This window comes from Mustelus asterias, chromosome 12 (genome assembly GCF_964213995.1).
Source record: "Mustelus asterias chromosome 12, sMusAst1.hap1.1, whole genome shotgun sequence".
Classification (NCBI taxonomy): domain Eukaryota; kingdom Metazoa; phylum Chordata; class Chondrichthyes; order Carcharhiniformes; family Triakidae; genus Mustelus; species Mustelus asterias.
The window spans coordinates 79,558,565-79,569,368 of NC_135812.1; positions in this window are offsets into that span (position 1 = coordinate 79,558,565).

Genomic DNA, 10,804 nt, shown 5'->3' on the forward strand with positions numbered 1-10,804 from the left:
CATGCGCAGAAACAAAATGATAGAATGCGGCTCCCCTGCCACAGCGCTCCCAGGCCGGATAATGCCTCCCCCTGGCCCCCATTGCCCCACCCCCCCCTAACATTACTGACCCCCTTATCCCCCCACCTCCATGCCACCTGGGCTGATCGCGGGCCCATCCCCTCCTCCCCCCCCCATCAACCTCAGGCAGAGTGGCAGCAGACCCATCGTCCCCCCACCGATCACAGGTAGAGTGGCAGTAGACTCCCCTTCCCCCACTCCCCCCCCCATTGATCTCAGGCGGAGTGGCAGCAGAACCCCGTTCCTCCACTGATCTCAGGTAGAGTGGCAGCAGAACCCCCTTCCCCCACTGATCTCAGGTAGAGTGGCAGCAGAACCCCCTTCCCCCACTGATCTCAGGCGGAGTGGCAGCAGAACGCCCTTCCCCCAATGATCTCAGGCGGAGTGGCAGCAGAACCCCCTTCCCCCAATGATCTCAGGCGGAGTGGCAGCAGAACCCCCTTCCCCCACTGATCTCAGGCAGAGTGGCAGCGGACCCCCTTCCCCTCCATTGATCTCAGGCAGAGTGGCAGCAGGCCCCTCTCCTCCCGCCGCCCCCCCCCACCCCCCCACTGATCACAGGCAATGTGGCAATGGAGTGGTAGCGGGCCCCCCTTTCCCCACTGATCTCAGGCGGAGTAACATCTGGCCCCTCCCCCACCCACCCACTGATCTCAGGCAAAGTGGCAGCAGGCCCCTCTCCTTCCCCCCCACTGATCTCAGGCAGAGTGGCAGCGGACCCCCCCTCCCCCCACTGATCACAGGCAGAGTGGCAGCAGACCCCCCCACTGATCACAGGCAGAGTGGCAGCAGACCCCCCCCCTCCACTGAACACAGGCAGAGTGGCAGCGGACCCTCCTCTCCCACCCCCCCCACCGATCTCAAGCAGAGAGCCGTCGGACACTCGGCACCTACCTCCTCACTAACTGGAGCGCCCAAATCGGACTTTTATGGAGCATGTCTGTTTCGTGCCAATTCTGGATGGGAAAACGCGGTGGTAAAGGGGGAATTGCCGGTAAAGTTGGACGTGCAGCCCATTAAGTCAATTTAAATGCAGGCAAATGCATTTAACTGGCCAACGTGCCCATTTTGGGCACGGTCCCGATTTTCGAGCCTTGGTAAAGGGGGAACCAGCGCGGAGGCGGGTACAGATTGCGCTATTCACCTCACGCCTGACTTTACCAAGTTTGTGCACCTGAAAACAGGTGTAACGCAATGGTAAAATCGAGCCCTTAGTGTCCAAAGATGTGTAGGTTAGATGCATTCGCCATGGTAAATGTGTGGGGTTACGGGGATAGGATAGTGGAGAGGGCCTAGGTAGCATATTCTGTTGGAGAGTAGATGCAGACTTGATGGGCTTAATGGCCTCCTTCTACTTTGTAGGGATTCTATGATTCTATTGTAAATTCAAAGTCAGTGCATTTTATACCGGCATATTCGAGTGGAAGCAATCTCTGTCAGTTTTCCATCCCAGAATCTGTTCCACGCCTTTTTTGGTTCATCCCACAATCCACCCATGAAGTTCCCAGCCATCTATTGAATATTAATTAACATGACAATCATTGGCACTGCGACCAAGACTTTCCTCATTTTACACTCTTATTATACTATGGGTAAGTTAGAATGGAAAAGTCAGGTACAGCTGTTGATGGAAATAAGAATTATTTTAGCATGAAGATGGCTGTATGTCTGAATCAGGATTACCACAACTAGTGTGAAAATTGATTTTTTTAAATGTGTCTTTAAATACTTTAAATAAGCTGGGGAAAGTTAATAGAGCCAATTTGTCTGGAGAATTCACAGATGAAAATGAATAGACATGCTAAATGCATGCATTTGTAATAAAGGTAGGGTCAGGTGGATTTATAAGTAAATTTTAGAAATTTGTATTAGGAGATAGTGAGGGACTTGGTTTTTACAGTTGCTAAGTTTCAAAGCTGAGAAAAAGGCTTTTAAAATTTGCAAACATTTCATACATAAATAAGGGAAAGTTGTTAAATTTTATTTGACATGAAAGTCAGGCGGCACGATGGCACAGTGGTTAGCACTGCTGCTTCACAGCTTCAGGGACCTGGGTTCGATTCTCGGTTTGGGTCACTGTCTGTGTGGAGTTTGCACATTCTCCTCGTGTCTGCGTGGGTTTCCTCCGGGTGCTCCGGTTTCCTCCCACGTCCAAAGATGTGCGGGTTAGGTTGATTGGCCATGCTAAAAATTGCCCTTAGCGTCCTGAGATGCGTAGGTTAGAGGGATTAGTGGGTAAATATATGGGGGTAGGGCCTGGGTGGGATTGTGGTCGGTGCAGACTCGATGGGCCGAATGGCCTCTTTCTGTACTGTAGGGTTTCTATGATTTCTATAAAGGTAGGGGGGCATTGTGACAGGGCATTGGAAAATATAAAAGATAGAAAAATAAAAAAGGTGAGTTCAAAGAAGTGTTGAGGACAATGTAATGAAAGATGAAAGGGGAAAAGGATACTTAAGGAAAGATGTGGAGCTGAGCTGGGTTGGCCTTGTGGGAAGTCCTCCTGGGGGTAACTCTGTGCTGGCAGAAGATGTAAAGTTCAAATCAGCCATCTAATCAAGCTAGAGAAGTCTTGAGCTGCAAAGCAGTCTTGTTTCTGAAGTTTCTTGGATTTTCGCAGCAGAGTGGAGGCAAGGTTGTGAGGTTATGTGCTATACGACAGTGGCAGCTATTCAGCCTTGGATAATATACCTGGACTAGTTTAAAATGTATAAGGGAGTTTTGCCTGGAAGGTGTTTATTTAGGGGTCTTTTGGGGGATGTTTTATATGATTTTTAACTATGTAACTATAATCTTATGTACTTAAGTTTTATTTTCTTCTTGCTAATAAATCATTTAGTTTTAATTTTTTAAATCCCAAAAGTGTTGTTGGACTTCTTTGCGGCTGAGATCAGTACGGTTTCTTCCCATTTTTAGAATACAGAAAAAAAGGGTTGTGGTCCGTAAATCAAGTTTCCCTCTGGGATTGAATTACTCAACAATTATCATCTGGTGTCATCATAACACTAGGAACAACTTTGCGGAGTAACCTTTTTTTTATATTCAGTCCGATTGCTGTGTTTATTCTGAATATTAGTGAGAAAATTGAGACTTTTTTATTCTTTCATCACCCCTACCCACATTGGCATCTTCACTGGAGCAGGTTTCACATTCTATCCAAGTTAGTGATGTATATAGTGAGAAGTTGATGTTCTAGTACAGATCACGAGGGTACACCAATAGTCATGTCATGCCAAGCACAATATATTCCTTTCATACTTACATTTTGGCTGGAATTCTCTGGCCGTTCCTACCCTGCCTCCGCTGCCAGCGAGAACGGAGGAGTTGACACTCAACCAATTCTCCATTCACTGCAGCAGGACTGGAGAATCCCAGCTGTGGGCGAGGTCAGAGAACCTGGCCCTTTATCTCTTGCCTCCCAACCAATAACTAACCTATGCTACAAGATTGTGTATACTTCCATGCTCTTTCAGTTTGACTATCATTGTCCTGGGTATAAGGATCAAATGTCTTCTGAAAGTCCGTGTAGACCATCCAGAGACACTTCCCTATCCATCGTGCAGCGACTTCCTTAAAAAAGCTGTCTAAATTAGTCAGACATGATCTACCCTTCGTAATCTGTGCTGAGTCAACAAATACACGTCGAAGCGTTCAGTCACTCTTCTCTAATTATGGATTCCAGGAAGTTCCCATTGACTCACTGGACAAATCAGATTGGCAAGCTAGTCTGGATGATCAGTTCTTTGAGTCTTTTGAGGACAGTTTCTTCAAGTAGCACATTCTAATACCAGTCAGAGAGCAGGCTGTACTAGATCTGGTAATGTGCGATGTGACAGTATTAATTAATGACTCCATCATGAAGGTGCCCTAGGTAGCAGTGATCATAATATGGTTGTGTTTTATATTTAGTTTGAGGGAGAGATGACTTGATCTAAGACTAGTGTTTTAAGCACATATAAGGGCAATTATTAGGGCACAAAGACAGAGTTGGCAAAGGCGAACTGAGAAAATAAGTTAAGGGAAAGGTCAGTAGAAATGCAATGGCAATCATTTAAGAAGCTACTTCAGAATTCTCAGAAAAGACACATTCCAGTGAGAAATAAAGACTCCAAGGGAAGGATGCACCATCTGTGGCCAACTAAAGAAGGTAAAGGTAGTTGCTGATGGCGCACCTGCCATGGATTTCTCAGCGGTGAGGGGTGTATTCAATAGGGATAACTATTTATAATGGCAGGACCATATGATCTTGCCGCCAGTGAGCGGCATTCTGCCTTTCACCGCCACAAAACATGCCGCAGAGGGGAAGGAATATCCTGTCCATTATCAAATTTAAAACAAAAGTGTATAACTCCACAAAGATGAGTGGTAGATGAGTCAATGGGTCAAGATATAAAGAACAGCAAAGAATAACTAAAAAATTAATAAGACAGGAGGAGTATCAGAGAAAGCTAGACAGAAATATAGAAACAGGTAATAAGGGTTATACCTGAGGCAAGTATAAGTATGGAAATCAAAGAAATGTTGGATGAGCCGAAGAGTTATCTTTACATCTATCTTTATTGTAGTGAATATAAATAACATCCCAAAAAAATGAGGAATAATGAAACGATAGTTGCTACTTTCCAATCCACAGGCATAATTCCTGAACAAAGAAATTTCTGGAAAATTATGATGGATACACCAACAGTTTTCTAACCAAAATCATTTAGGATGATGGGGGAATTTTATGGCCATCTGCCTGTGTGTTTAAAGATATGGGATATGGATAATAAAATACAGTGGATGGCCTGCCTGCCATCTTTGCATTTGCCCCGACCTGCCGCCACTTTGGGGGACAGGAGAGGCATTGGGCAAGACACACCCCAAACTTCAAAATATGAAATTTGATCCAAAATGTTGGAAAGTGATTCATGGGACATGAGTTTACAAACCCTCAGTGGCAATCTAGATGTTCAGGGATGGGAGGGTGGGGTTGCGGCGGAGGCGGGGGGGGGGGGGGGGGGGTGCGCGGGGGTGGTGCAGGCATGGGAAGCCACATTGGGTGTGCTCGATAATGCAGCCCTGCTGCTGAGCTGTTTGTGTGTGAGCTATTGGTCAGGTGTGCAGGGGATGTGAAGGTGCATGCTGTGCAAGTATGTGTGTTTGCGGACTGGGTGTGATGTGGGTGCGAGTATGCAGGGAATGTATGCATGTGGGGTGTGGGTGTGCGCAGTGTGAGCGTGTGGGGAGGGGGTGCTGGTTTGTGTGGGATCCAATGAGGGGTGCATGTGTGTGGAATGTGAGTTTGTGGGGGCTGCACAATTGTGGAATGTGGGTGTATGGGGTATGTGTGGGGTGCGTGTATGTGTGTGTGAGGGGGTGCATGTGGGGTGCAGGTGCATGTGGGTCTGTGTATGTGTGTGGGTGCGGGTGTGTGGATGTTGGATGCGGGTGTGTGTGGGTATGTGTATGTGTGGGGGCAGGTGTTTTAAAGTTTATTTATTAGTCACAAGTAGGCTTACATTAATCCTGCAATGAAGTTACTGTGAAAATCCTCTAGTCGTCACACTCTGGTGCCTGTTTGGGTACACTGAGGGAGAATTTAACATGGCCAATGCACCTAACCAGCACATCTCAGGAGCATTGGATCTCATGGGATAAAGGGGGAGGTGGCTAGATGGGTGGAGAACTGGCTTGGTCACAGAAGACAGAGGGTGGTAGTGGAAGGGTCTTTTTCCGGCTGGATGCCTGTGACTAGTGGTGTTCCGCAGGGCTCTGTATTGGGACCTCTGCTGTTTGTGATTTATATAAACAATCTGGAAGAAGGTGTAACTGGGGTGATCAGTAAGTTTGCAGACGACACAAAATTGGCAGGACTTGCAGATAGTGAGGAGCATTGTCAGAGGCTACAGAATGATATAGATAGGCTGGAAATTTGGGCAAAGAAATGGCAGATGGAGTTCAATCCTGATAAATGCGAAGTGATGCATTTTGGTAGAAATAATGTAGGGAGGAGCTATACGATAAATGGCAGAACCATAAAGGGTGTAGATACGCAGAGGGACCTGGGTGTGCAAGTCCACAGATCCTTGAAGGTGACGTCACAGGTGGAGAAGGTGGTGAAGAAGGCATATGGCATGCATGCCTTTATAGGACGAGGCATAGAGTATAAAAGTTGGGGTCTAATGTTGCAGATGCATAGAACTTTCGTTCGGCCGCATTTGGAATACTGCGTCCAGTTCTGGCCGCCACACTACCAGAAGGATATGGAGGCTTTGGAGAGAGTACAGAGGAGGTTTACCAGGATGTTGCCTGATATGGAGGGGCTTAGTTATGAGGAGAGATTGGGTAAACTGGGGTTGTTCTCCCTGGAAAGACGGAGGATGAGGGAAGACTTAATCGAGGTGTATAAAATTATGAAAGGCATAGATAGGGTGAACAGTGGGAAGCTTTTCCCCAGGTCGGTGGTGACGTTCACGAGGGGTCATAGATTCAAGGTGAAGGGGGGGAGGTTTAACACAGATATCAGAAGGACATATTTTACACAGAGGGTGGTGGGGGCCTGGAATACGCTGCCAGGCAAGGTGGTGGAGGTGGACACACTGGGAACATTTAAGACTTATCTAGATAGCCACATGAACGGAGTGGGAATGGAGGGATACAAAAGAATGGTCTAGTTTGGACCAGGGAGCGGCGCGGGCTTGGAGGGCCAAAGGGCCTGTTCCTGTGCTGTATTGTTCTTTGTTGTTCTTTGTTCGTTGGCCATGCTCAATTCTCCCTCAGTGTGTTTGTGATGTGCAGGTGTTTGGGGGTATGTGTATGTGTGCGGGTTTGTGTGTGTGTGGGGTGTAGGTGGGCATGTGTATATGTGTGGGGTGTAGGTGTTTGGGAGAGTATATGTATATGTGTGGAGTGCAGCTTTGGGTGTGTAGGGTGTATGTGTTTGTGGTTATGTGTATATATGTGGGATGTGGGTGCATGTGGGGTGTTTTTTTCGGGGGGGTATGTGTATGTGTGTGGAGTGCAGGTCTGTGTGGGGTTATGTGTATGTGTGTGGAGTGCAGGTCTATGTGGGGTTATGTGTATGTGTGTGGGGTGTGGGTGCGTGTGGAGTGTATGTATTTGGGGTATGTGTATGTGTGTGGGGTGCAAATCTGTGTAGTGATATGTGTATGTGTGTGGGTTTGTGTGTAGGTGCTGCGGGTCTGTGTGGGTGAAACTTGTGTGTGGGATACCAATATGTGTTTGGGGTGTAGGTTTCTGAGGGATGAGATGTGAAAGCAGGGTACAGTGGAATGAGAACAAGGCTCAGGATATTACCTCAAAGAAAGCTGACACTCTGCTGAGCTCTTCATTCAAGCTTCGGGGAAATCAGCTTTCCACCATTGATAGTAAAGATGATGAGGTTTAGGAGGCGAGGGACATCCTCAGGTAGCCATAAGTGAGGTTGTGACTCTTCTCCCTTTCAACCATAATAGAAAATTCAACCATATTATGGTCCTTGTTTGCAAGATGTGCTGTTACTGTCAAATTGGTTCATTCCTCCTTACTAAACCTATTATCATAGAATCATAGAATCCCTATAGAGAACAAACAAAGAACAAACAAAGAACAATACAGCACAGGAACAGGCCCTTCAGCCCTCCAAGCCCGCGCCGCTCCCTGGTCCAAACTAGACCATTCTTTTGTATCTCTCCATTCCATTCATGTGGCTATCTAGATAAGTCTTAAACATTCCCAGTGTGTCCGCCTCCACCACCTTGCCCAGCAGCGCATTCCAGGCCCCCAACACCCTCTGCGTAAAATACGTCCTTCTGATATCCGTGTTAAACCTCCCCCCCCCTCACCTTGAATCTATGACCCCTCGTGAACGTCACCACCGACCTGGGAAAAAGCTTCCCACCGTTCACCCTATCTATGCCTTTCATGATTTTATACACCTCTATTAGGTCACCCCTCATCCTCCGTCTTTCCAGTGAGAACAACCCCGGTTTACCCAATCTCTCCTCATAACTAAGCCGTTCCATACCGGGCAACATCCTGGTAAACCTCCTCTGCACTCTCTCTAAAGCCTCCACGTCCTTCTGGTAGTGTGGCGACCAGAACTGGGCGCAGTATTCCAAATGCAGCCGAACCAACGTTCTATACAACTGCAACATCAGACCCCAACTTTTATACTCTATGCCCCGTCCTATAAAGGCAAGCATGCCATATGCCTTCTTCACTACCTTCTCCACCTGAGACGTCACCTTCAAGGATCTGTGGACTTGCACACCCAGATCCCTCTGCGTATCTACACCCTTTATGGTTCTTTATCGTATAGCTCCCCCCTACGTTAGTTTTACCAAAATGCATCACTTCGCATTTATCAGGATTGAACTCCATCTGCCATTTCTTTGCCCAAATTTCCAGCCTATCTATATCCTTCTGTAGCCTCTGACAATGTTCCTCACTATCTGCAAGTCAGAAGAGGTCATTCATCCCATCAAGTTTGCATTGACTCTCTGACAGAGTATCCTACCCAGACCCTTTCCATCACCCTATCCTCGTAACCCCACACATTTACCATGGCCAATCCATTTAACCTACACATCTTGGGACACTAAGGGGCAAGTCAACATGGCCAATCCACCTAACCTGAACATCTTTGGATTTTGGGAGGAAAGTGGAGCACCCGGAGGAAACCCTCGCAGACACAGGGAGGACGTTGAAATTTCACACAGTCACCCGAGGCCAGAATCAAACCCGGGGCCCTGGCACTGTGAGGCAGTAGTGCTAATCACTGTGTCACCATGCCATCCCACGTAAGTCAATTCGGGTCACTGTCTGTGCGGAGCCGGCACGTTCTTCCTATGTCCGCGTGGGTTTCCTCCGGGTGCTCCAGTTTCCTCCCACAGTCCGAAAGATGTGCTGGATAAGTGGATTAGTCTTGCTAAATTCTCCCTTGGTGTACTTGAACAGGCGCTGGAGTGTGGTGACTGGGGGATTTTCACAGTAACTTCATTGTAGTGTTAATGTAAGCCTACTTGTGACATGATAAATAAACTTATAAACTTCTGAAACATATTTAGCCTGTGTTTGCTGCCAGGGTTTTGCATCCATTGCTGCTGCTTCATTCTGTCTATACTATTTCACTGCTCAATCATCCTGACTGAAACTCCTTCTATTTGCAATAACTGTGTCTTTTAATAATGTTGCTGAGGAGTTAATCCAGTTTGGTGTGAAAACAAGGTGAAAAATGGTCATCCAGATTTACTGGTTTGTTCATGTTGGCTTTAGAAACTCTGACCCCAACAGAAAGAGTTTCCTGACCCTGAATATACTATGATGTGGAGATGCCGGCGTTGGACTGGGGTAAGCACTGTAAGAAGTCTCACAACACCAAGGTTAAAGTCCAACAGGTTTATTTGGTAGCACAAGCCACAAGTTTTCAGAGCGCTTCTCCTTCATCAGGTGAATGGGAGACTCCCACAGACAGGGCCAGGGCCCCGGGTTCGATTCTGGCCTCGGGTGACTGTGTGGAGTTTGTACGTTCTTCCCGTGTCTGCAAGGGTTTCCTCCGGGTGCTCCACTTTCCTCCCACAGTCCAAAGATGTTCAGGTTTGGTGGATTGGCCATGTTAACTTGCCCCTTAGTGTCCCAAGATGTGTAGGTTAAATGGATTGGCCATTGTAAACATAGGGTGATGGAGAGGGTCTGGGTAGCATACTCTGTCAGAGAGTCGATGCAAACTTGATGGGACAGTAATACAGGTAGGAAATATACAGTAAATGGCAGAACCCTTAAGAGTATTGATAAGCAAAGGGATCTGGGTGTACAGGTACACATGTCACTGAAAGTGGCAATGCAGGTGGAGAAGGTAGTCAAGAAGGCATATGGCATGCTTGCCTTCATTGGCCGGGGTATTGAGTTTAAAAATTGGCAAGTCATGTTGCAGCTTTATAGAACCTTAGTTAGGCCGCACTTGGAATATAGTGTTCAATTCTGGTCACCACACTACCAGAAGGATGTGGAGGCTTCGGAGAGGGTACAGAAAAGATTTACCAGGATGTTGCCTGGTATGGCGGGCATTAGCTATGAGGAGAGGTTGGAGAAACTTGGTTTGTTCTCACTGGAGCGACGGAGGTTGAGGGGAGACCTGATAGAAGTCTACAAGATTATGAGAGGCATGGACAGAGTAGACAGTCAGAAGCTTTTTCCCAGGGTGGAAGAGTCAATTATGAGGGGGCATAGGTTTAAGGTGCGAGGGGAAAGGTTTAAAGGAGATGTACGAGGCAGATTTTACACAGAGTAGTGGGTGCCTGGAACTCGTTGCCAGGGGAGGTAGTGGAAGCGGATACAGTCGTGACTTTTAAGGGGCGTCTTGACAAGTACATGAATAGGATAGGAATAGAGGGATACGGTCCCCGGAAAGGTAGAGAGTTTTAGTTCAGCCGGGCAGCATGGTCGGTGTAGGCTTGGAGGGCCGAAGGGCCTGTTCCTGTGCTGTAATTTTCTTTGTTCTTTGTTATTTTCTTTGTTCACTGGAGGACGTGCAATGCCTCTTCTTACCAGCTTGGATCATGTGGATCAAGCCCAAGACAGGAGGTGAGAGCCCTGTCTTGTCAGCTTGGATGGGGAATGTCTCACTTGATGAGACTCTGAATTGGATTTGATTGGACTGAATTAGATATATAAACAAAAAAAAAGTGTAGTATCGACATGCTGTACTTGGTTGAAGTCATAAGTTACATTGTGGCTTCATTTGAAGCAATTTTTAAAAGCG